Here is a 26,191-nt window from a genome sequence, read left to right as displayed (position 1 = left end):
TCTTTCTTGGTCATTTGGAAAACATTGGTTCCCTGAATTATATGTCTTACAAACGTTGACAGATTTCATTATACAGTATCAAAAAAGCACATTTATTTATAACACCACTGACTTAATCATAGAAGTTTCTAAAAGTTGGGAAATTGTCAAGGTCATAGTAGTGGATGTAAGTGTTCCAAAATTCTGACTTTTGCTTGAAAGCTCGAAATTTATCATTGGCAACAGATGCAGTCAGTTTCTTTCCTTGAAGTGACAGGCTCACTTTGTTCATTTATGAGAAAATGCCTGCCAAAATCTAAAGTCTGAATAACCACAGTTTGTCAGTCTTTCTTTCAAGTAGAAATGGTATTTCATGAAAAAAAGCAGCTAGTCCAGCTCACAGCTCAAAAAAAAAAAAAAAAAAAAAAAAAAAAGCACTAGTGTTTTTCCTTGAGAGAGAAGCATCCTACCCTGCTGTGCACAAATGCTTTATGTGTATTTTCCATTTCATTTCACAGGATATTAATATTCAAAAGACATGTATTCCAGAGTGGAGATTTAATAAAAACGTGTTAATAATTTCTACTGCTTCGTCAATAAAATTCATAAGTAAAACTGGATGATGGTGACGATGATGTTACTGCCTGACAGTAAAGAGCACGGTGACAAACGGGACAGTCTAGTACCATAGCCTTGATTTGTGCCATCGTCAGCATTTTACCCTCAGCTTTTGCATCATCAGTGCAAACAACACCACACTGAAAAAGGCAAATAATACCAGGTATAGATCTAAGAGTGGAATTGCTGGGTTCTACGATATGTTCGTGTTCGATTCCACTGGATAACATTGAATGTTCTTCGGAGAAGCTGTCTTCTTTTATAGACATCTCCCGGCAGTGTATGGGGTTGAATTGGAGCTATAGCTGAAGGCCTGTGCCCCACCACAGCAGCACTGGATCCCAGCTACGTCTGCAGCCTACACCTCAGCTTGCAACAACACTGAATCCTTAACCCACTGAGCGAGGCCAGAGATCAAACCCCACCCTAATGGAGACTACATTGGGTTCTTAACCCACTGAGCCATTATGGAAACTTCCTCAATTATTCATTTTCTAATATATGGATTTAGAAACTTTAACTCATTAATTTTCATACTTCTTTTAAAAATATATACTTGTAAAGAAACATGTTTTTGTGATATTTGTACTATGAGTTTGATATGCAATGCTTTCCTTGACATTTGTTTTCTATATTTCATATTCATAATTATTTCTCTTTTGAGGACTCAATAAATAAAAGTGTTTTGTTTTGTTTTGTCTTTCTGTCTTTTTATGGCCGCACCTGCAGCATATGGAGGCTAGGGGTCTAATCGGAGCTGTAGACGCCGGCCTACACCAGAGCCACAGCAACTCGGGATCTGAGCTGTGTCTGCAACCTACACCACAGCTCACGGCAGCGCCAGACCCCTAACCCACTGAGCAAGGCCAGGGATCAAACCCGCAACCTCATGGTTCCTAGTCGGATTTGTTAACCACTGGGCCACGATGGGAACTCCAAAAGTGTTTTAAAATTTTCCAAACATTCAAAATATTTTTATTTATTTCTGACTTCATCACATTGTTTTCAGAAAACATTATCTATATATAAATCCTTTAGTATTTGTTAAGACTTCCTTTATGGTCTTGTGCATGGTTAATATTTATAAATGTTTTCTCTGTGTAATTTTATAACTGATTTTGAAAAATTACATATTCTGTAACTGTTGGGTATAGAGACCCTACATGTCCATTAGTTGGGGTTTGTTAAGTCAGTTATACAAATCATCTGTATCTTTAACAAAATTTGTGCTCGATCTTATTATTTCATGTGTGAGAAATGTAAAAATCCTCCCAGTGTTATATTTATCAATTTTCCTTAGAATTTTGTCAAGCTCTGCTCTCTCTATATTTTAAGACTATAATTTTAGGTCTGTATCTTCCTCATGACTTAATAAATTCACCCATTCATTTACTGAGCACCTACTATGTGTCAGGCATTGTTAAAAACTGTGGAAAAACCAGCATTCAACAGAAGAGAATTACTCTTTTTATTAAGTAATGATACTCTTTATCACTAATGATAACTTTTGCTTTAAAAATTCCTCTGTATAATAGTAATATAAGTGTGCCAGCTTTCAAAAATGCATATTTTCCTAGTTTTTTTTTTTTTTTTTGCTTTTTAGGGCTACACCTTTGGCACGTGGAGGTTCCCAGGCTAGGGGCCCAATCAGAGCTGTAACTGCTGGCCTACATCACAGCCACAGCAATGCTAGATCCAAGAAGCATCTGCGACCTACACCACAGCTCACAGCAACACCAGATCCTTAACCTACTGAGTGGGGCCAGGGGATCTAATCTGCAACCTCATGGTTCCTAGTGGGATCCGTTTACACTGCACCACGACGGGAACTCGGGAACTTCGGAAACTTACTAACTTTTAATGGAGAGATAGAATCCCTCTTTTTTTATTTTGGTGACTGATATATTTGGTATTAATTTTAGCAAGTTATTTTATATTTTCTGTTTACTTTGCCAGGGTTGAACCTGAAACCTCATGCTTCCTAGTTGGATTCGTTTCCAAGGTGCCACAACAGGAACTCCTGTCTTGATCTTTTTTTTTTTCCTTTTTTATTGCTGTATCTGTGGGATATGAAGTTCCTGGGCTAGGAGTCAAATTGGAGCTGCAGCTGCAGGCCCCCATCATGGCCATAGCAACACTGCATCCAAACCACATCTGTGGCCTATACTGCAGCTTTTGGCAATGCTAGATCCTAAACCTGTTGAGGGAGGCCAGGGATGGAACCCACATCCTCACAGAGACAACATCACAGAGCTGAGTTACAATGGGAACTCTGATTTTTTAAAGTACTCGTCTTTCCTCTATTGGTTGGGAAGTTACATATTATATATTTATACTTTTAGAGGCTTTTTTGGTTATTGTTAACATTGAACATGTAAAATTGCCTCAAACAATGTTTCTTTTTCTTTTTTTTTTTTTTTTTGTCTTTTTTTTTTTTTTTTGCTATTTCTTGGGCCGCTCCCTCGGCATATGGACGTTCCCAGGCTAGGGGTCGAATCGGAGCTGCAGCCACTGTCCTACGCCAGAGCCACAGCAACACAGGATCCGAGCCGCGTCTGCAACCTACACCACAGCTCACGGCAACGCCGGATCGTTAACCCACTGAGCAAGGGCAGGGACCGAACCCGCAACCTCATGGTTCCTAGTCGGATTCGTTAACCACTGCGCCACGACGGGAACTCCTCAAACAATGTTTCAAGCTCTGTCCTCTTCCTAAACAGTACAAAGTTCTGAGATTCTTTAAATTTGGTCACTCCGTCTCCCATTGATATGTTATTCTTTTTTTTTTTTTTTTTTTTTTTTTTTTTTGCTTTTTAGGGCTGCACTTGGGGCATACAGAAGTTCGCAGGCTAAGGGTTGAATTGGAGCTGTACCTGCCAACCTATACCACAACCACTGCAATGCAGAATCTGAGCCAGGGATCAAAACTGCATCCTCATGGATACTGGTTGGACTCATTTCTGCTGCGCCACAACAGGAACTCTGCTATGTTAGTCTTGAGTGGTATTTTATTTATACGTTGTTTCTAACCCCAAATTAATCTTCAGTATTAGTAATGTCATTGTTTACAAATGAGCACTTGTATGGAGTTCCTGTTGTGGCTCAGTGGTTAACAAATCTGACTAGAAACCATGAGGTTGTGGGTTTGATCCCTGGCCTCACTCAAAAAAAAATTGCTTTTCATGTAATGTTGGCACTAAATTCTCTCCATTTATAATTGCTGGAAGTATGTTTATTTTGGTTTCAGTTCTGAAAGTCAATTTTTGTCAGATATAGATTTTTAGTTTGTTGGATTTTTTACTTTCTGTCCTTTGAAGGTGTCCTTCCCCTCCTCGGGCTTCCATCATAATGCCAGTTGTAAGATATACTGTTGTTCCTTTTGTTATTTACTTGCTTATTGAAGTATAGTTGCTATATGATATTATATAAATTATTTATGATATGCCTTTCTTAGACATTTTTAGGATGTTCCATAAATCTTGGAGTTCCCTTCATGGCTCAGTGGTTAACAAATCTGACTAGGGACCAGGAGGTTGCGGGTTTGATCCCTGGCCTTGCTCAGTGGGTTAAGGATCAGGCGTTGCCATGAGCTGTGGTGTAGGTCGCAGATGTGGCTCAGACCCGCGTTGCTGTGGCTCTGGCATAGGCTGGCAGCTACACCTCCGACTGGACCCCTAGCCTGGGAACCTCCATATGCCGAGGGAGTGGCCCTAGAAAAGGCAAAAAGACAAAAAAAAAAAAAAAATGAGCATTTGTATAGACTGAACCTACATGTTTACCCATTTACCATTTAGCTCATTTGTGGGTTTGTTTTGAGGGTTTTTTGCATCTTGTTTCGTGAGTTTTGTTTCAATTTCTTTCTTCTGATTAGGAAGGAATAACTATCATAGATCTTCCAGTGATAGCATGTGAGTAATAAACTTTTTCTCTATTAGTCTGAAAATGACTTTATGTTAGCCTTATTTTATTTTATTACTCAATGAATTTATTACATTTCTAGTTGTACAATGATTATCACAATCCAGTTTTACAGGATTTCCATCCCACAACCCAAGTTCATCCCCCAACCCTCCAAACTGTCTCCTTTGGAACCCATAAGTTTTTCAAAGTCTGTTGAGTCAGTATCTGTTCTGCAAAGTTCATTCTGTCCTTTTTTCAGATTCCACATGTCAGTGAAAGCATTTGCTGTTGGTGTCTCATTGTATGGCTAACTTCACTTAGCATGATAGTTTCTAGGTCCATCCATGTTGCTAAAAATGCCAGTATTTCCTTCCTTTTAATGGCTGAGTAATATTCCATTGTGTATATGTACCACATCTTCTTGATCCACTCCTCTGTTGATGGACATTTATGTTGTTTCCATGTCTTGGCTATTGAAAGTAGTGCTGCAATGAACATCGGAGTACATGTGTCTTTGCGAGTCATGATTTTCTCTTAATAGGTGCCCAGGAGTGGGATTGCTGGGTCAAATGGTAGTTCTATTTTTAGTTTTCTGAGGCATCTCCATACTGTTTTCCACAGTGGTTGCACCAATTTACAATCCCACCAACAGTGTACCAGGGTTCCTTTTTCTCCACACCCTCTCTAGCACTTATTGTTTGTAGACTTTTGGATGATGGCCATTCTGGATGGTGTTAGGTGGTACCTCATAGTGATTTGATTTGCATTTCTCTAATGATAAGTGATGTTGAATATCTGTTCATGTGTTTTTTGGCTCTCTGTATGTCTTCTTTGGAGAACTGTCTGTTTAGATCTGCCCATTTTTTGATGGGGCTGTTTGTTTTTTTGGTATTGAGCCATAGGAGTGTTTATAAATTTTGGAGATGAATCCCTTGTCAGTTGATTCACTTGCAAAGATTTTCTCCCATCCTGTGGGTGGTCTTTTTGTGTTGTTTAGGGTTTCCTTTGCTGTGCAGAAACTTTTCAGTTTGATTAGGTCCCATTTGTTTATTTTTGTTTTTACTGTCATTACTCTAAGAAGTGGATCTGAGAAGATATTGTGTCGTTTATGTCAGAGGGTGTTTGGCCTATGATTTCCTCTAAGAGTTTGATAGTGTCTGGTCTTATATGTAGGTCTTTAATCCATTTGGGGTTGATTTTTGTGTATGGTGTTAGGGAGTGTTCTCATTTCATTCTTTTCCATGTGGCTGTCCAGTTTTCCCAGCACCACTTAATTGAGCAAGCTATCCTTTCTCCATTGTATATCCTTGCCTCCTTTGTCATAGATGAGTTGGCTGTCGGTGCATGGGTTGAATTCTGGGCTTTCTATCCTGTTCCACTGATGTATACTTCTGTCTTTGTGCCAGTACCATACAGTTTTGATGATCGTTGCTTTGTAGTAGAGTCTGAAATCAGGGAGCCTGATTCTTCCAGCTCCACTTTTCTTTTTCAGGATGTCTTTGGCTATTCTGGGTGTTTTGTGCTTCCAAACAAACTTTAAAATATTTTGTTCGAGTTCTGTGAAAAATGTCCTTGGTAATTTGATAGGGATTGCATTGAATCTGTAGATTGCCTTGGATAGTAGAGTCATTTTGATAATATTAACTCTTCCAATCCAGGAGCATGGTATGTCTTTCCATCTCTTTGTGTCATCTTTGATTTCTTTCATCAGTGTCTTATAGTTGTCAGAGTACAGGTCTTTTGTCTCTTTAGGTAGGTTTACTCCTAGGTATTTTATTCTTTTGGATGCAATGGTAAACGGGATTACTTCCCTAATTTCTCTTTCTGATCTTTCCTTGTTAGTATGTAGAAATGCCGTCGATTTCTGTGTATTAATTTTGTATCCTGCGACTTTGCTAAATTCATGGATGAGCTCTAACAGTGTTCTGATAGAGTCTTTAGGATTCTCTAGGTATAGTATCATGTCATCCGCAAATAGTGATAGTTTTACTTCTTCCTTTCCAATTTGGATTCCTTTTATGTCTTTTACTTCTCTGATTGCTGTGGCTAGGACTTCCAAAACTATGTTGAAGAGTAGTGGCGAGAGTGGACATCCTTGTCTTGTTCCTGATCTCAGCGGGAATTCTTTCAGCTTTTCACCATTGAGAATAATGTTTACTGTGGGTTTGTCATATATGGCCTTTATTATGTTGAGATATGCTCCCTCTATGCCTACTTCCTGAAGGGTTTTTATCAGAAATGGGTGTTGGATTTTGTCAAAGGCTTTTTCCGCGTCTATTGAGAGGATCATACGGTTTTTATTCTTCAGTTAATGTGGTGTGTCACACTGATTCATTTTCAGATATTGAAGAACCCTTGCATCCCTGGGATAAATCCCACTTGATCCTGAGGTACAATCCTTTTAATGTATTGTTGGATGTAGTTTGCTAGTATTTTGTTGAGGAGTTTACATGTTCATCAGTGAAATTGGCCTGTAGTTTTCTTTTTTTGCAGTATCTTTGTCTGGTTTTGGTATCAGGGTGACAGTGGCCTCAAAGAATGAGTTTGGAAGTATCCTTTCCTCTGCAATTTTTTGGAATAGTTTCAGAAGGAGAGGTGTTAGCTCTTCCCTAAATGTTTGGTAGAATTCGCCTGTGAAGCCGTCTGGTCCTAAACATTTGTGTGTTGGAAGTTTTTTAATCACAATCCGTTCTTGTGATTGGTCCATTCATCTTTTCTCTTTCATCTTGGTTTAGTCTTGGAAGATTGTCCTTTTCTAAGAATTTGTCCATTTCTTCTAAGTTTTCCATTTTATTGGCGTATAGTTGCATATAGTAGTCTCTTATGATCCTTTGTTTTTCTGTGATGTCCATTGTTACTTCTCCTTTTTCATTTCTAATTTTATTGATTTGAGTCCTCTCTCTTTTTTTCTTGATAAGTCTGGCTAAGGGTTTATCAGTTTTGTTGATCTTTTCAAAGAACCAGCTTTTCGTTTCAATGATCTTTTCTATGGTTTTCTTTGTTTCTGTTTCATTGATTTCTGCTCTGATCTTTAGATTTCTTTCCTTCTACTAACTTTAGGTCTTGTCTGTTCTTCTCTCTCAATCTGCTTTAGATGTAAAGTTAGCTTATTCACTTGTGCTTTTTCTTGTTTCCTGAGGTGGGCTTGTATTGCTATAACCTTTCCTCTTAGAACGGCTTTTGCCACATCCCATATGTTTTGGAGTGTTGTATCTTTGTTGTTATTTGCTTCTAGGAAATTTTTTAATTTCCTCTTTGATTTCTTCAATGATCCATTGGTTGTTTAGTAACATGTTGTTTAGTCTCCATGTGTTTGTGTTTTTTGCAGTTTTTTTCCTTGTTGTTGATTTCTAGTTATATAGCATTGTGGTTGGAAAAGATGCTTGATATGATTTCAATTTTCTTAAAGTTACCGAGGTTTGATTTGTTGAGCTTTCTATCCTGATCCACTGATCTATATTTCTATCTTTGTACCAGTACTATATGGTTTTGATGGCTGTTGCTTTGTAGTAGAGTCTGAAGTCAGGGTGCCTGATTCCTCCAGCTCCATTTTTCTTTCTTGGGATGTCTTTGGGTATTTTGGGTCTTTTGTGCTTCCAAACAAACTTTAAAATATTTTTTTCAAGTTCTGTGAAAAATGTCCTTGGTAATTTGATAGGGATTGCATTGAATCTATAGATTGCCTTGGGTAGCATAATCATTTTGATAATATTGACTCTTCCAATTCAAGAGCATTATGTTAGCCTTATTTTAATAGATACTTTAATTAAGTGTATAACTTTTAAGTAGTTATTTTCTTTTAGCTCTTTGAAGATAAGAAGACCCTATTGTTGCTGATGAGAAATCTGCTGTCAGTCAAATAGTTATTCTTTTGTGGTAAAATGTCTTTTCCTTCTGGTCACTCTTTTTTTGTTTTTTTTTGTTTTTGTAGGGCTGCACCCATGGCATATGGGGGTTCCCAGGCTAGGAACTGTAGGAGCTGTAGCTGCCAACCAATACTACCGCCACAGCAATGCCAGATCTGAGTTGCATCTGTGACCTACATGACAGCTCATGGCAACGCCAGATCCTTAACCCACTGAGCGAGGCCAGGGATCAAACCTGCAACCTCATGGTTCATAGTCGGATTTGTTTCCACTATGCCGTGACAGGAACTCCCATTTGGGTTGCTCTGGAGATGTTCTCTTTATTGCTGGTACTCTGTAGCTTTTTTCACCATCCTTTGTCTGTGTATGGATTTTTATTTTTTTTCCCCTGCCTGGTCCTTCATCATAAGGACTTGGATTTTTCTTTTTCTTTTTCTTTTTGTCTTTTGTCTTTTGAGGGCTGTACCCACAGCATATGGAGATTCCCACACTAGGGGGCCAATCAGAGCTACAGGCCTACACCACAGCCACAGCAACCCCAGATCCTTAACCCACTGAATGAGGCCAGGGATTGAACCCACAACCTCATGGTTCCTAGTTGGATTCATGTTTCCACAGAGCCACGGGAACTCCAGGATTTTTCTTTTTTTTTTTTTTGGTCTTTTTGCTGTTTCTTTGGGCCGCTCCCGCGGCATATGGTCGTTCCCAGGCTAGGGGTCGAATCAGAGCTGTAGCTGTTGGCCTACACCAGAGCCACAGCAACGCGGGATCCGAGCCGCGTCTGCAACCTACACCACAGCTCACAGCAACGCCGGATCCTTAACCCACTGAGCAAGGGCAGGGACCAAACCCGCAACCTCATGGTTCCTCGTCGGATTCGTTAACCACTGCGCCACGACGGGAACTCCGGATTTTTCTTTTTTAAATATTGAAAATTTTGATCTGTTTTCTCTGAGCTTGCCTCTCCCCCTATTTTCTCCTTCAGGGACTCCTGTTAGAGGCATGCAGTATCTTCTCATTGTGTCTTCTCTACCTCTTGGCTTCTGTCATGCCTTTTCTATCTCTTTAATCTGTACTGCATTCTGTGTGATTTATTCAAACCTATTTTCTAGGTATCAGATGCTTTCTCACCTGTGTCTAATATGCTGTTTAACTTACCTCTTAAGCTTTTTATTTCAGTGACAATATTTTTTTTATTTCTACAAGTTCTTAAAAAAATCGACCAGATTTTCTTCATCACAGCTTCTTTCTTATACATCTTTAATTATTTGTTGAATTCCAATTACACCAGTTTTATAAGCATGCCTGCAGGCTCACAGGTGTGTCTATATGTATAGTTTTATGCAATCTTATCACATGTGTAACCTGTGTAACAACCACTACAGTGAAGATATAGGACTGTTCATCACCCCAAGGCTCATGCTGCTCTTTAGAGCCACACCTATTTCCTTTACTCACCCACTCTATTCTTAACCCCTGGCAACCACAAATCTGTTCTCTATTTCTATAATTTTATTGTTTCAAAAATGTTGTGTAAGTGGAATAATATAATTTATAACCTTTGAGATTGGCTTGCTTCATTCAACATAAAAGATCCATCCAAGTTGTGTGTGTATTAATAGCTTACTCCTTTTTATTGCTCAGTAATATTCTATGGCATACACCATAATTGTTTAACCATTCACCAGTTGAAGGATATCTGGGTTGTTTCTAGTTTTAGGCTAATAGGAATAAAGCTACTATGTATATTCATGTACAGGTTTTATATGATCGTAGGTTTTTTTTTTTTTTTTTTTGTCTTTTGTCTTTTGTTGTTGTTGCTATTTCTTGGGCCGCTCCCGTGGCATATGGAGGTTCCCAGGCTAGGGGTTGAATCGGAGCTGTAGCCACCGGCCTACGCCAGAGCCACAGCAACGCAGGATCCGAGCCGCGTCTGCAACCTACACCACAGCTCACGGCAACGCCGGATCGTTAACCCACTGAGCAAGGGCAGGGACCGAACCCGCAACCTCATGGTTCCTAGTCGGATTCGTTAACCACTGTGCCACGACGGGAACTCCGATCGTAGGTTTTTATTTCTTCAGAATAAATGTCCAAGAGTTCAGCTGATGGATCATATGTTAATTGCATGTTTAGCTTAAAAAGAAACAGCCAGGGAGTTCCCTGGTGGCCTAGCAGGTTAGGGATCCTGCATTATCACTACTGTGGCATGGGTTCAGTCCCTGGCCTGGGAACTTCTGCATGTTGTGGATGCGCCCCCACCCCCTAAAAAAAAGAAAGAAAGAAAAAAAAAAGAAGGAAAGTAGGAAATAGTCAAACTATTCCAGGGTGCACTGTATGAATGACCCAGTTTCTTCACATCTTCCCCAGCATTCTAATAGGTGTCTAGTGATATTTCATTGTTGTTAGGCTTTGCATTTCCTTAATGGCTAATGATGTTTAGCATTTCGAGGGGCACTTTTCATCTGCATATTTTCTTTGGTGAAATGTTCATTCATATCTTTTGCCCATTTTCTGACCTTTTTTTTTTTTCTTCTGCTCAGTTTTGAGCATTCCTAGGTATTCTAGATACAAGTTCTTGGCTGGATATGTGCTTTGCAAATATTTTCTCCCAATCTGTAGCTTATTTTTTCATTCTCTTCATGGGATCTATTGCAGAGCAGAAGATTTAAGTTATGACGAGGTCCAATTTATCCATTTTTCCTTTTTAAGAATTATGCTTATGTCAATTCTTTAATCATTTTCACTTAAATATCTAGTAGTCTCTTTCTGATTTGCTGTTATATCTGTTAGCACACAAATTCTTCCCACTATTGTATATGTGAGCTCTACCTCATGCTGGTTCATTTCTTCATCACTTTTATCTATTATGAACTCATTTTGAAGGAGGAGGGATGTTCTTTTTTCCACATCTTAGTGCCTTGACTTGTGAGAGTCACTCTTCTTTGATGTTTTATGTTTTCTCTTGCCAGGTTTTGAGAAATTTTGTGAGCCCTGGACCACTTTGAAGAGTTATACCTTAGGGGTGTTAAAAATATGGATCCTGTATCCTTATTTGGTTGGTCTGGAGTTTCCATTCCCCCCATTGAAAACATAATCTATCTAGTATTAGGCACTGTGCTTCTTTGCAACTTCTGTGGGCCATTGGGATAAAGTTGGGTTTTTTTTTTCATTCTTTGTCATGGATTTACAGACCATCTTGGCAAAGTCCCAGTTCCAACTCTCTGCCTTTTTCAAGTTGAGAGTATGCATTTTTTTCCTCTGTATGGATGATCAATCAGAATTTCTAGTCCTAAACCTTATACTTGGGTCCAGTATCCCACCTTTCCAGGTTACCACAGGATAACTGGTGTTTACTGCTATGACTTTTAAATTCATTTTTTGTTTGTGACATCTGTAGTTTCTTCTTTTTTTTTCTTTCTTCCTTTTTCTTAATCTTGACGGTATAATTAAAATTTTGTATTATACCACATTTTAATATCCTTATAGTAAGAGTTGGTCCCCAGTATCTTAATACCCATGTTGTCAGAACCAAAACACCCCCCATAACAATGTCAGTGTTGACTCTATTAATCTCATACCCCTGACCCATTTCACTAGGCATGATATTCTCTTGGCCTATCCACATTGCTGCAAATGGAAACTTAAAAAAAAAAAAAAAAAAAAAGGGACTTCCTGTCATGGTGCAGTGGTTAACAAATCCGACTAGGAACCATGAGGTTGCAGGTTCGATCCCTGCCCTTGCTCAGTGGGTTAAGGATCCAGTGTTGCCGTGAGCTGTGGTGTAGGTCGCAGATGCGGCTCGGATCCCATGTTGCTGTGGCCCTGGCATAGACTGGTGGTTACAGCTCCGATTCGACCCCTAGCCTGGGAACCTCCCATATGCTGCGGGAGCGGCCCAAGAAATGGCAAAAAGACAAAAAAAAAAAAAAAAAAGAATTTCAGTCTTTCAGAAAATTACACATATTTTGAGATAGAGAATGAATGTAAGAATTAAGAATGTAAAAAATCCAAAGGAGAGAGCAAATAAACACTGAGGTTATTTTATTTTGTTTTATTTTTTAGGGCCACACCCATGGCATATGGAAGTTCCCAAGCTAGGGGTCAAATCGGAGCTGCAGCTTCTGGCCTACCCCACAGCTCACGTCAACACTGTATCCTTAACCTGCTGAATGAGGCCAGCCGTGGAACCCTCATCCTCTTGGATACTCGTCGGGTTCGTTATCACTGAGCCACAACAGGAACTCCTAAACACTGATTTTAAAATGACAAAATTTGGCAGGGAAGCCCATAATATTTCCCCACCCATTAAGATAGAAATGTGAATGGAAAGCATTGATTTTCAAAAATCTTCCTGATTATGTCTTTCTCTGATCCTATTTCTAACTCTCTTCCCTTCAATAGATTCTTCTTTCATAGTCCAGAGTGTGCTGAATGTAGAGTTCCAGACCATGTCCTAGGCTTTTGTTTTCCAAATATTTCTCCTCCTATCCTTTCATGCCCAACCCTGAGCTATAATTTTAGATCTCATTCTACTTGGCAGCTGGTTTCTGATTACCCAGCCACTCCCTTTGCCTATCATCTGACTATGCTTTCCAGACTTATCTTGATAATTCTAGTGCTAATTTCATACCTTTACTCTCCAAAGTTGCTTGCTATTCTTAGCCTTCCAAATCTCCATGCCAAAAGGGTTGGTGGGGGAGGGATAAATTTGGAATTTGGCATTAACATGTACAGACTACTATATGTAAAATAGATAAGCAACAAGGACCTACTGTATACCACAGGGAGCTATATTCAATATCTTGTAATAACCTAAATGGAAAAAAAAAGTTTGGTGGAAAGTTAGTCTCTTTATGGGTAGAACTTTGATAGATGGAAAGAAAATGAGGTTCCATGCAGGAGGGGCTATGAGAGAATTAGTGCAACTACGGTGGAAGCAGGAAGACCTTATGTTGTAAAGTAAAACTACTTCTTGATTCTCATATTTCATTTTTTCAGGTCCATACACATTATTACTTCTCCTTTTGTGTAACCAATGGTGCTTCTGATTACAATCTGCCAAGGGATTTCTGTTGCATTAGAACAAAATTTAAATTCCTTATAATGGCCTACAAAGACCAACACGATCAGTTCCTGCCAACTCTCCAGTCTCGTCTCTGTACATTCCTTTCAATGTGTAAATTCAGATATTCTCTTATTTCTAGCCATTTTTCTCAGATTATGATTTTAAATATTTCTTTTTTTATGTTTTGTTTTTATTCTTTGTGGCCTCTTAATTATCCACATGTTGGATCTTCTATGCTTATTGCCTGCATTTTCCTCTCTGATTCAACTTTGAATAAAACAGCTATCACTTCAACTCACGCATTGACGTATGCTTGTATGTCCCTCCATCAGGAATACAAAGACCCAAGAACAAAATACAGCAAACATGTTGCATTTTTCTTTTTATGAGCTAATTATATGTGGAGGTGACTCACAGAGTGAAAATAACTTGATGAAAGCAAGGGGTTCAATATATAATTAACTACTAAAATAAGGGTAAAGATATTAGATGACATAGGATTGAGTTGTGTAGCTAATAATAAAAAGAAGGCTACTGGTAAAATCCAGGCGTAATGGGAAGAAATCTTGTCTTTTCCATTTATTTATCAATGCTCATATTGATCTACATTTCAACACATTGCCAATGTATTTATACTTCACATTTCTTCATCTTCATACTACTCTACAAGTTTTCCCCTGAAAGATGTTTGATGCTTATTCTGTGTTTCCTCAGAATTGTGTACAAAATTCCATCATAGCATTAAATATAGGGGTTGTCATTGGCTCAGATCAGGGGCTCTAAAGTCACGTAGACTTGGTAGAATCTCAGCTCCACCATGTATTAACTTTGCGGCTTCAACCAAATTTCTTTTTCTTCTTCTTTTTACAGTTGTATGTGCAACACATGGAAGTTCCCAGGCTAGGGGTTGCATCAGAGCTGCAGCTGTCAGCCTACGCCACAAACACAGCAACCACCAGATCCGATCTATGTTTGTGACCTACTCCATGACTTGTGGCAATTCTGGATCTACTGGATCTACCTACTGAGTGAGGCCAGGGATTGAACCCGCATCCTCAAGGATACTAGTCAGGTTCTTAACCCGCTGAGCCACAATGGGAACTCCTCAACCAAATTTCTTAGCCTATGACTTTTCTTCATCTGTCAGGTGGGGGTAAGAATAGATTGTTGTAAATCCTAAATTGGATAATGTGAGTGAAGTGATTCGTATAGCATCTGTCACATAGTAAATGTCAACTCATCTTTACAAGCACCTCTCTGTCTCCCCTACTGGGCAGTGGTCTCTAGGAAGACAAGGAGCTAGACTTAGTAAGCTTGTTGAGTGAATTTGTAGCTCTATGTAATAGTCCTTTTACTTCACTATCTAGAAGACTCTTCTTTTTTTTTTTTTTTTTTTTTTGTCTTTTTGTCTTTTGTTGTTGTTGTTGTTGCTATTTCTAGAAGACTCTTCTAATAAGGAGAGAAAATCTCTGAATAGCCTATCTTGTGCTCATGTGATAGAGTGTGCTTTGGGGTAAACAGTCTAGTTACTGATATCTGAACCTCTCCCTACCTGTGATCTAGGGAACTTTATTGATCTGGGTTTTCACAAAATTCTTGTGTCCATTAGTTTTTGTTTTTTTGTTTTTTTTTTTTTTTGTCACCTTCCTTATTGAACATGTGTCTGCATTTTTCTGAGATGGCTAATCATTTTTCTTTTAAATTCGCCTTTAAATCCTTCTTCCAGAGCACCCTGAATGCAGATTGAGTCATTTGCATTTGGTTACTTTGAGAAATTTAAAAATGCAATTACAGAGCACATTTTCCTCTTTCCTCTAGTTACTTCAGTATTACATTTCCCGTGAAGTTTAAGAGTTTAAAGAGGGAACAGCAACCCACCAATCTTTTCCCTTGACTTACTGCAATAATCTAAATAGTCCCTTTAAAAGAAAAGTGTGGACATATTTATGTAAATATAGGTATAGTCATAAATATATGTATAGCTATACATGTTGTTTTATATGTGAATGAAAATATCTAGAAGAATATATCTCAAAAAGTTAACAGTAGGTGGTGATATTACGAGTGCTTATTTTTTTCTTTATGCTTTTCAACACAAATCTTTGTTGGGTTAGTTTACATTCTGTTCTCACTTTAGCTATGCTAAAGTCCTCTCAGAGACTGCTAACTGTCTTCGAAGTCCTTTTCCCCATTCTTCTTTAGTAATAGAATTTTTAGCTGAGCACAGGGATGCCCAGAATAAAGATTACATTTTACAGCCTCCCTTGAAACTAGATGTAGCCATGTGTCTACCTTCTGGTAAATGAGATGTAATTAGAAATGTCATATGCGATTTGGGGAAAGGGCTCTTGAATGGAAGATGCACATTCTCCCTCCTTTCTTCCTCCTTCTTACTGACAGGGAAGCAGATATAAGGGCTAGAAGTTGAGCAGCCCTTTGGACCATGAAGATAAAGGTCACACCCTAGAGATAGCAAACCGGAAAGCTAAAAGAAGCTAGAAGAAGTCTGGATCCATGATAACTTTGTGGACCTTGCCATACCAGCCCACGAATCTCATCTCTGGGTGTTTTACATGAGAACAACATGTATGGTTAAGCAATTTGTGTGTGTGTGTGTGTGTGTGCTGCTTTGTTTAAGCCATTGTTCATTTGGATGTTATAGTATAGTAAAATCAAATCCTGACATGGAACTAGTGTGTAATTCACATTTTCTTTTGCCTCACAGGTGAAGAATTTATATTATATGGTCTTCCCTGGACATATTTTCTGTAAGTAAACTGTAGAGCTTGGATTCTTAAGTTTTAAGATTGCTCAATTTCATAAAGATCTGGTTCATTGGAAATAGTGTATGTTTATCAGGACAGACATAAAAGAGTATTCATGGCAGAATCCATTTGTAATAGCAAAAATTTATTTATTTATTGGGAGTTCCCATCATGGCTCAGCGGAAACGAATCCAAGTAGCATCCATGAGGACGCGAGTTCGATCCCTGGCCTCACTCAGCAGGTTAAGGATCTGGCGTTGCTGTGAGCTGTGGTATAGATACCACGTTGCTGTGGCAACGGTGTAGGCCAGTAGCTGCAGCTCTGATTCAACCCCTAGCCTGGGAACCTCCATATGCCACAACCTAATTTTTAAAGTTTTAGAGTATGCCTTTTTGTGTGTGTGTCTTTTCAGGGCCACACTCAAGACAGAAACTCCTGTAATAGCAAAAATTTGGACACTACTGATGAAAAGTAACTAAATAAAATTGTGGTACATTCCTGCTATTGAATATTATACAACAGTAAAATGAATTAACTATAACTACAACAGTATTGGTAAATACAGGTAACATAAGGTTGAGCCAAAGGAACAAGTCCCAGAAGACAACATATAATATAAGTTAAAACATAAATAAACTAGCCTATTGTTTAGACCCACACATATGTGCAATAAAGTGTAAAGAAAATCAAGGGTATAATAAAAGCAAAATTTAAGAGAACTGTTACTACTGCGAGGAAGGTTGGGGAATGGGGTAAAGGAGGAACATAAGTCATGGAGGTCTTTTAGCTCCCGAGTTGAGAGGTGGGTCCATGAGTGCTTTATTATATTATTATAATAATAGAGTATAAAATGAAGTTTATGAAAGGACTGAAGGACCAATCGCAGTCCTGGATTTGTAACACACCATTAATGTGAATCAGGACAATGATAATCCAGTTTTGTGCTTCTGAAGTTTATAAAACAATCATATCACTTATGAAGATGTCTATTAGGCAGGCCTGGTTTAATTTCTACAAACCAGGCAGCAAGGATGGATATGTTTCTATTTGTATATCCAACTGTTTCCCAACCCAGGTTTTTAAAAATAAGCTTTTAATTTTAGAATAGTTTTAGAGATACAGAAAAGTTGCAAAGATTGTACAGCATTATTGTAAACCTTCCACCAACCACCAACCCTTTTCTCCCTACTGTTAACATCTTACATTATATGGTACATTGTTCCAGTTAATGAACCAATGGAAATACATTATTATTATTGCTATTATTATTATTAACCCTAACTAGCCTTTTTTTTTTTTTTTTTTTTTTTTTTTTTAACTTTTTAGGGCCATGCCTATGGCACATGGAAGTTCCCAGGCTAGAGGTCGAATCAGAGTTACAGCGCTGGCCTGCACCACAGCCACAGCAACGTGGGATCCAAGCCACATCGGTGACCTACACCACAGCTCACAGCAATGCCGGATCCTTAACCCACTGAGGGAGGCCTGGGATTGAACCTGTGTCCTCATGGATACTAGTCAGGTTCACTAACCACTGAGCCACGAAGGAAACTCCCTAACCCTAACCAGACTTTAAGCTTCCTGTGAACAGGGCTCATGCATCTTAGCATTCCCCAGTATCTGGCCCCAGGTCAGTGTCCAACATGTGTTGAATTGATGAGGAAATTAAATGTACTAAATGATTAAATTGTTGCAAAAATAAGCCCCATATTTCATGATCAAATATAATTCACTTTAAGCAGCTAAAGCTGCTTTGAGATATAACCCTGAGCTAAGTTGGGTTTAATGTTCTTAAAAGTCATTGTTTTTGAATTATTTACAAGCGTTCTCATTAGAATAGGCACGGGGAGCCAAGTGCTGAATTGAGTATTTTTTCCTTCCCTGGGTTTCATTTCTAAATCAGGTCACGGAAAATGGATGCTATTTCTTTAAATAATATAACCAAGCTGATCCCTGGATTACAATTAGGTTACGTAACTTGCTTATGAGCTGCTTTTCATTAAGACTTGCAGTGGGCAATGGGGCTTTACATTTCAGAGCCAAGCTGGGAGAACAATCCTGCTAAAAGCCAGAACACACGCAGTGTTGGAGGCAGGAACTGCAATAACTTCGGCACGGGATTGAGTTCGCTGCAGGCAGCTCCTTTTCTCTTTAAATCCTTAAAAACGTCCTTTGTCCTATCAAACTCCCTGGCTCCGAATACTGCCAGAAGAGAGGTGCTGAGGACCCACACTAAGAGCTTGCTAGTCCCCAGCAGGCTGACCAGCGTAGCCCTCCAGGGAGGACATTATCAAGTTTCTGCAGAACCGTGGCTCCGTTTCCTTTCTTGCAGAACAGAAATTACTAGGAAACATTTTTTAAGACATGGCCAAGGGAGGGAACAAAAGTCCTTGTACCAGCCTATCACCCTATCTTGGCAAATATGCATTTCAGAGGTATAGTAAGTAAAGTAGAAGGAGTCAGATCAAGGAGAAAACAAGAAACTTGGTGTCAAAGAAATCAAGGCAGAAGAGAGTCCAGATGGGGGTTCATCAAAACATACGAACATCTGTTCTTAAAAATGGAGATAAAGCCAACTTTCCCCAAAAGGAAGTTGTTCACTGCTGTTAAACAAGATACTACAGTATGGGACCATTTTTGAAACTGATATTAAAACCATCTCACGGAAGATGATACATGTTGGAAATTGAAGTTTTATGGTTAAGAGTAAGCAAAGTCGTCAGAGAATGGGGCGAAACACCCTTGACAGTAAACAATCAGGGAAAAGTTGTGCTCTCCAAAGAATGAACCAGAACAGCTCATGAAAAGAAAGGATAGCATAATGCCAAAAGTCTACCAAATGCAAAAGTCTTTTTTGAAATGGAATTACTGCATAGTGATTAAAATAGCAATCAGAAACAATTGAATGTACTTGGAGCCCTTCATGTCCTTGAAGACACACCTGACATACTATATGGAAAGAGCTAAAAGGATAATTCTTTAAGCAGCTAAATTAAAGCTTTTTTCTTAACCTTTGATAAATGCGATCTCTTGCAAATTACCCAAGTTGAGGATATTTTACTATATAGCTATATAAAATAATGAGTAAAGATAATTTTTTTCTTTTAATGTACAGTTTGCTTTTAAAAAATATGGTTAACTTTCAGTTACTAACACTTAACATTTATAGTTAACTCTATACATTTTTAGCTGATAAACTTTTTATTATCAATAATATTACCAATGTAAATGTAAGCTATATGCTTGAATGCAAAGCAGTTAATTAATTCTAATGGTATTGCACATTAATCTTGGCTTCAACACAGTCTAAAACTTGCCTAAGTCCTGTTGGTTGCTGGGGAGTCTTTGATTCTTGTGTGTGTGTCTAATTTACTAATGAACTTGGTGTCATTTAGAGCTGAACCAAGCACATCCGAATGGGTCTGGCTGCTGCTGGGCAGCTGGAGAAGGGCACCCACAGTGTTCTGAGAAGAGTTGGAAGAACACCAGAGCTGAGATGAGTCAGAGGCTCTCAAAGTGTGTGGTGAGTCAGAAGAAATGCCCCCCACCCGACCCCAGCTGTAGCAAAAGGGGGGGGGGCAGTTCTAAAAGGGAAGGTATAAAAGGACACACCACAAACCTCCTCCCTGTGGCTGTTTATCCTGGGTGTTTTGGGCCATGCCCACTCCTGGGGAGGTTCAGACCAGAGGCCCCCATCTAAGCAATGGCCAGAGGGAGAGCCAGCAAAGAGAACCCTGACGCTAACCACAGCATGATGGATAGCGAGAGAGGGGGAAGACTGGTCAGCGCTGGGGTGCTGGTCTCCAGGGTTGTGATCACCAGCAACGAATCTTGGGGAATCTGCAAGTGGTCCTGGGAGCTGTAGAGATACATCAGAGAAAGTATGGGAACTCTGGGCCCACATTTAAATCCTTCCTCTGTCACTTCCTTGTGTGATATTGAGACTCTGAGCCTTGCTTCCCTTATCTGAAGGTAGTAATATCCTTTTTCATTAGCTGCTTGGTTTGGTGGTGAGGGAGGGGGGTTGCAGGCTCTTAAACAGGACTTCATGGTATTGCTTAGCTCAAAACTGGGCCTCAAATGAAGCATACTCAATAAAATATTGACTGAATGAATATCTAAGTGATACAACCACTAAACCACCCAATTGAGGCTGTGCTTGATTTCTTCTTTTTCTTTTCTTTTTTTTTGGGGGGGGGTCTTTTTGTCTCTTTAGAGCCACACCTGCAGCATATGGAGTTTCCTGGCATATGGAGGTGCCCAGGCTAGGGGTTGAATTGGAGCGGTAGCCACTAGCCTACACCACAGTTCACAGCGACGCCGGATCCTTAACCCACTGAGCAAGGCCAGGGATCGAACCCGAGTCCTCATGGATGCTAGTGAGGTTTGTCAACTGCTGAGCCATGATGGGAACTCCTGTGCTTGATTTCTCATTGATGTATTTTCCAGGACGTGATTTCTTTAGACCCCCTCCACATCCCCCAAATATCAGGGGCTGTCTGTCTCCTAACCTGGGAATTTTCCATGTCCTATGAGGAAAGATTATGTACGTAAGCTGCAAGTTTAAGTATTTAAATGTCTCAAAAAGCTCTATCCAGTACTCTACAGATGTGCACAACCATCTCAAAAATGGCTTTCCCAGCAAATATGCTACTGGTAAAGATTGACATCTTAAAAAAAATGTTTATTGAAGTATCATTGATGTACAATATTAAATGTTCCAGGTATACAATATAGTGCTTCACAATTTTAAAAGTTATATCTCATTTATAGTTATTATAAAATATTGGCTATATTTGTGTTGTACAATACCTTCTAATAGCTTATTATTATTATTATTATTGTCTTTTTAGGGCTGCACCTGTGGCACATGGAAGTTCCCAGGCTAGGGGTTGAATCAGAGCTACAACTGCCAGCCACAGCTACAGCCATAGCCGTACCAGAGCCGAGCTGCATCCGCAACCTACACCACAGCTTGTGGCAATGCCGGATCCTTAACCCACTGAGTGAGACCAGGGGTCGAACCCACATCTTCATGGACACTCTGTCGGGTTCTTAACCCACTGAGCCACAATAGGAACTACTTTTATAACTTAATTATATATATTTTTTTACTTTATTGGGGCATAGCTGATTTACAAAATTGTGTTAATTTCAGGTATACAGCAAAGTGAATCAGTTATACATACACCCATTCCTCTTCAGATTCTTTTCCCATATAGGTTATCACACAGTACTGAGTAGATTTCCCTGTCTGAGCAGTAGGTCTTTGTTACCTATTTTCCATATAGTAGTGTACATGTGTCAATCCCAACCCCCCAATTTATCCCTACTCCCCCCATGTTTCCCCTATGGTAACAGTAAGTTTGGCTTTGAAATCTTTGAGTCTGTTTCAGTTTCATAAATTCTTTTGTATCATTTTTAAATTAGATTTCACATGTTAGTGATCTCATATGATAGTTGTCTTCATCTGACTTAGTTCACTTAGTATGATAATCTCTAGCTCCATTCATGTTGCTGTAAATGGCAAAATTTCATTCTTTTTATGGCTAATATTCCACTGTATATATGTGCCAGTCTTCTTTATCCATCCATCTGTTGATAAACACTTAGGTTGCTTCCATAGCTTGGCAGTTGTAAATAATGCTGCTATCAACATTGGGGTGCATGTAGCTTTTCACATTAGCGTTTTTGGTTTTGTTTGTTTGTTTGGATATATACTCATGAAGGTAGCTGCTGGGTCAAATAGTAGTTCTATTTTTAGTTTTTTGAGAAATCTCTATACCGTTTTCCAAAGTGGCTGCACCAATTTCTATTCCCACCAACAATGTACAGGGTTCCCTTTTTTCCACTTCCTCACTAACATTTATTATTTGTGTTCTTTTTGATGGTAGCCTTCTGACAGGTGTGAAGTGATATCTCATTGTGGTTTTGACTTGCATTTCCCTGATGATTAGCGATGCTAAGCAGAAGATTGACATCTTAATGATGAAAAGAGCCAGAGGCTTTGGAATCTTATTTCAGTATTCGAGCTTATTTTGGAGAAATATCATTCAGCATTCTTATGACCAAGTTTACTGAAGGTTTCTTCCCTGCAAGGCTTTACTTTAGGTCCACCCAAGAGAAAGAACTACAGATAAGGCGCTGAAGCCCTATCTAAAACCTACAATCTTATGGAAGGAAATGACTGGACAGATGACTATTTTTTTTCCCACCTACTTTTCTTTTCTCTTCCTTTTTTTTTTTTTTTTTGTCTTTTTAGGGCTGCACCCGTGGCATATGGAGGTTCCCAGGCTAGGGGTCCAGTCGCAGCTGTAGCCGCCAGCCTACGCCAGAGCCACAGCAACGCAGGTCTGAGCCGCGTCTGCAATCTACACCACAGCTCACAGCAACACCGGATCTTTAACCCGCTGAGCAAGGCCAGGGATCAAACCCACAACCTCATGGTTCCTAGTGGGATTCGTTAACCACTGAGCCACAGTGGGAACTCCTGACTTGTTAATTTTTGTAATTGTCACAGGGCCTTTGATTCTGCCACACAAAAATAATGATAATAGTAATGATAACAATGCTGAGATGATGATGATAATAATAATAATAATAATGATGTAGTTGCAAATATCCTGAGTGTTTACTACATTCCAAATGCCTCATGCATCCAGACATTGCTTGGTTTAATTTTTACAGCAACTCTGTTGGGTAGCTTTTCTTATTAAACCAAATTACAAATAAAGGAATTCAGGCAAAGATTTTTCTCTGGGAGATGCTGAAGACATTCAGTTGCTTGTTCATCTGAATTTCGGCACCATATAAAAATTTGGGAAACAAACATGGAAGAAAAATTTTGTTTCTAGATGCTAATGGAAAGTAGACTTTGAAGGGGAAAGAAGAAAACTAACATTAGTTGAATATCAATTACGTGCCAAGCACCTCTACATACCTGATTTCACTTAATGTTCATTTTATAGGTGAAGCAACAGAAGGTTAGAGAAGTTATATAAGTTGAGCCCAAATATGCCTGATTGCAAAGTCAACATTTTTTCTATTCTATCAGTAGAGTTCTGGCTCTGCCACTTACCACCTAGTAATGTCACTTACATTTTCCAAGCCTTGGTGTTCTCAACAGTAAAATGGGGATAAAATGGCTCCCTTAGGATGTTTTGAGAAATCATGTGATATAATTGGAGTGTTCTTAAAAAATGTAGCAAGGAGTTCCCGTCATAGCTCAGTGGTTAACGAATCCCACTAGGAACCATGAGGTTGTGGGTTCGATCCCTGGCCTTACTCAGTGGGTTAGGGGTCTGGCACTGCCGTGAGCTGTGGTGTAGGTTGCAGACGTGGCTTGGATCCCTGCATTGCTGTGGCTCTGACGTAGGCTGGCGGCTACAGCTCCGATTCGACCCCTAGCCTGGGAACCTCCATATGCCGCGGGAGCTGCCCAAGAAATGGCAAAAAGACAAAAAAAAAAAGTAGCAAGCATGGATCAAATAGCAAACAACCCAAATTCAAATAAAGGAGACATAAACATAAGTACGACACAGACTGTTCAGTGTCAATATACCTGTTTGATCAAAATGTGGGGAGCACTGAAAAGAGAGTTATTTCTGTTGTTTGGGTAAGCCATGGAAAAGTCCATCTAGAAAGTGACGTTTGAGCTAAGCTTTTAGAATGAGGAGGATTTCATTAAGTTTAGGAAAAAAAGGTCAGTGTCGGGGGAGTGGAGGGTGGGCATTTTAAGGAGAAGAAATAGCAGGAAAGGCATAGAAGCATCAAAGAGTATAAAGTGGCCAAGACACGGTGAGCTGTCAAGAATGGCCAGGGTTCCGGGTGCCTGGGATTGGCAAATGATGAGCCTGGAAATGATGGGCCAGACTGAGAAGGCCTTGAATGACACACTAAGGCCTTTGGACTTAATTCTGTAGACCATTGAGAGCCACCGAGGGTGACTACCCAAAGAATCCATAATGACAAAGAGTCTGAACAGGGCCTTTTGCCATCCTGTTCTTGTGATGATCACAAAGTCCCATGTTCAGAACATCACAGTCTGTTGCCATGGAAATAGTAATGGGCCTCACTATGGGAATAAATTATCCTCATCATTATACCTTTCTTCCAAGGAACTCAAAGTGTTTGTTGTATGTGTTTTCTTTCTTTCTTTCTTTTTTTTAATAGAAGCACCAGATGGTGGTTAAGGGAAAGAAGAAAGCCTAAAGACTGTTGAATTAAAGGAGATTTCAAAGGAATGGAAGGAAAAACACAAGTTGAATTTTGAAAGGTTTAATCAAAACAGATGGCAGAATATCTCAGCCTGAGGGAAGGGGAAAATTGTCTTAGAACCGATCTGAAGTGGAAGCTTCTTCACCCTTGCTTCCTGGGTCTCTGTCTGATGCCTCTCTGCAGGCTGACGGTTCAAGCTGGCTAATGAGGAACGAGAGGTGGGGGATGGAGGAGATAATATCTATGCCAGAGATAAAAATCAACATTGTTGAAATGTCTTTTTAAGTTACTGTAATTACTGATTTATTATTCATGTGATCTTTATTTTCAGACAAAAAATTAAAGAAAAATAACCAACAAAATTTTACTCTCTTCACAGAAGTGTGTTTGCTGCTTGCTCAGGGGGTAGAGAAAGGAAACTGCTATTTTGTGTATCTAATTTGTACACACTTTCCTATACCACCCTGTTTTAATTATGTTTTTAATTCAGTCTTTGGACAGAATAGGACCATGAGGTAGGCATTGTAATTCCAAAATTCAGAAAGAGTTCTGGCCCTGCTCCTCTAAGAGACCCTGGGCAAGTTTCTCGTTCTCTCTGGGCTTCAGTTTCCTCTGTACAATAGGAAAAGCAATGCCTACACCGGCATTCTTGCTTTTGAAGCCTGGCCATGGAGTGGCATGTGAATCTGAAGAATGAGCAACACTACGTACCTTTTCTGATATTCTGATATTCTGATACTCATTTGAGACCTCTGAGTCCCTGTCTTGCCAGCCTGCCTGGGGTTCTTTTGAATGGACCAGTCATATTCTGAGGATTGAAATATTTATTTTCAAGGGGAGTTACTTGGTGGTCTAGTGGTTAGAATTCGGTGCCTTCACCGCTTCAGCCGGGGTTCAGACCCTGGTGTGGAACTAAGAGTGTTTTTTTTTTTTTCTTTTTAGGGCCGGCGGCACCCACAGCATATGGAGGTTCCCAGGCTAGGGGTCAAATCGGAGCTACAGTTGCTGGCCTACACCACAGCCACAGCAACGCAGGATCCAAGCCACATCTGCAGTCTACACCACAGCTCACAGCAATGTAGGATCCTTAACCCACTGATTGAGGCCAGGGATCCAACCTGCAACTTCATGGATACTAGTCGGATTCGTTTCTGCCGTGCCACAAAGGGAACTCCCCCAAAAAGTTATTTTAAAAAAATGTAAGATGCAAAGGCAGGGAAAAGTTAGGGGGTACCCACAGTAGTTCTATTCATAACACATGGGTTTCAGGAGTTTTTACTATGTGCCAGACACTGTTGGTGGGCATGTTAAAATGAACAAACAGGGCCTAGAAAAAGCAGTCATGCAAGGATTTCTACCTGCACTCTGCATGTGAAATGAGTCATTATCTCCACAAAAAACTATTTTCTAAGTTTGTATCTTGAACAGTGAGGCATGAGTCCCCACTCCCTATGCATCCTTACCACATATAATAGTTCTCAGCCTGCTGAATATTTCTGAGGTTTTGATATATTAAACCACACATTAGATGGATCAGGGCAAAAACGCTTGTGTTTGAATCCTTTATCACTCTGCCTTTTACGGACTGAACCACTTCATGAAAGTGCATGGTGGCTGATAACCCAGCTGTCTGGCTGCATATTGTGGTTTTCCTTTGAGCTGAATAGAAAAGTATGGAGGGCGAAGCAGCTGCCCTATACTAGGGAAGGAGAAGCAGTTCACAGACCTTCAGCCCTGGAATGTGCCGAAGGGGATTTTTCCCCCCCCATAAAAAAGC

The 26,191-nt window shown here is 39.6% G+C and overlaps 1 protein-coding gene and 1 long non-coding RNA gene across 2 annotated transcripts in view; both read left to right on the top strand.

Annotated features, from left to right (window-relative positions):
• Positions 1-2,159, top strand: part of LOC106504180 (uncharacterized) — a 68,651-nt gene extending 66,492 nt beyond the window's left edge. Inside the window, exon 6 of the mRNA XM_085020131.1 lies at positions 498-2,159. The gene's annotated coding sequence lies outside the window, so the exon portion shown is untranslated. The remainder of the gene's footprint in view (positions 1-497) is intronic.
• Positions 2,160-15,831: 13,672 nt separating this feature from the next.
• On the top strand, positions 15,832-24,776 carry LOC146404931 (uncharacterized). The gene is made up of 4 exons (XR_014842513.1): positions 15,832-16,017; positions 16,157-16,199; positions 19,593-19,720; positions 24,370-24,776. It is a non-coding gene; the product is annotated as an uncharacterized LOC146404931 (long non-coding RNA).
• Positions 24,777-26,191: the final 1,415 nt, after the last annotated feature.

Source organism: Sus scrofa, chromosome 3 (assembly GCF_054392235.1).
Source record: "Sus scrofa isolate SSC_HxYL_T2T_F1_AM1 chromosome 3, Sscrofa_HxYL_maternal_Yorkshire_Landrace_v2.0, whole genome shotgun sequence".
Taxonomy (NCBI): domain Eukaryota; kingdom Metazoa; phylum Chordata; class Mammalia; order Artiodactyla; family Suidae; genus Sus; species Sus scrofa.
The sequence above is the reverse complement of the archived record's forward strand: the minus strand, read 5'-3'. Positions and strand labels throughout refer to the sequence as shown.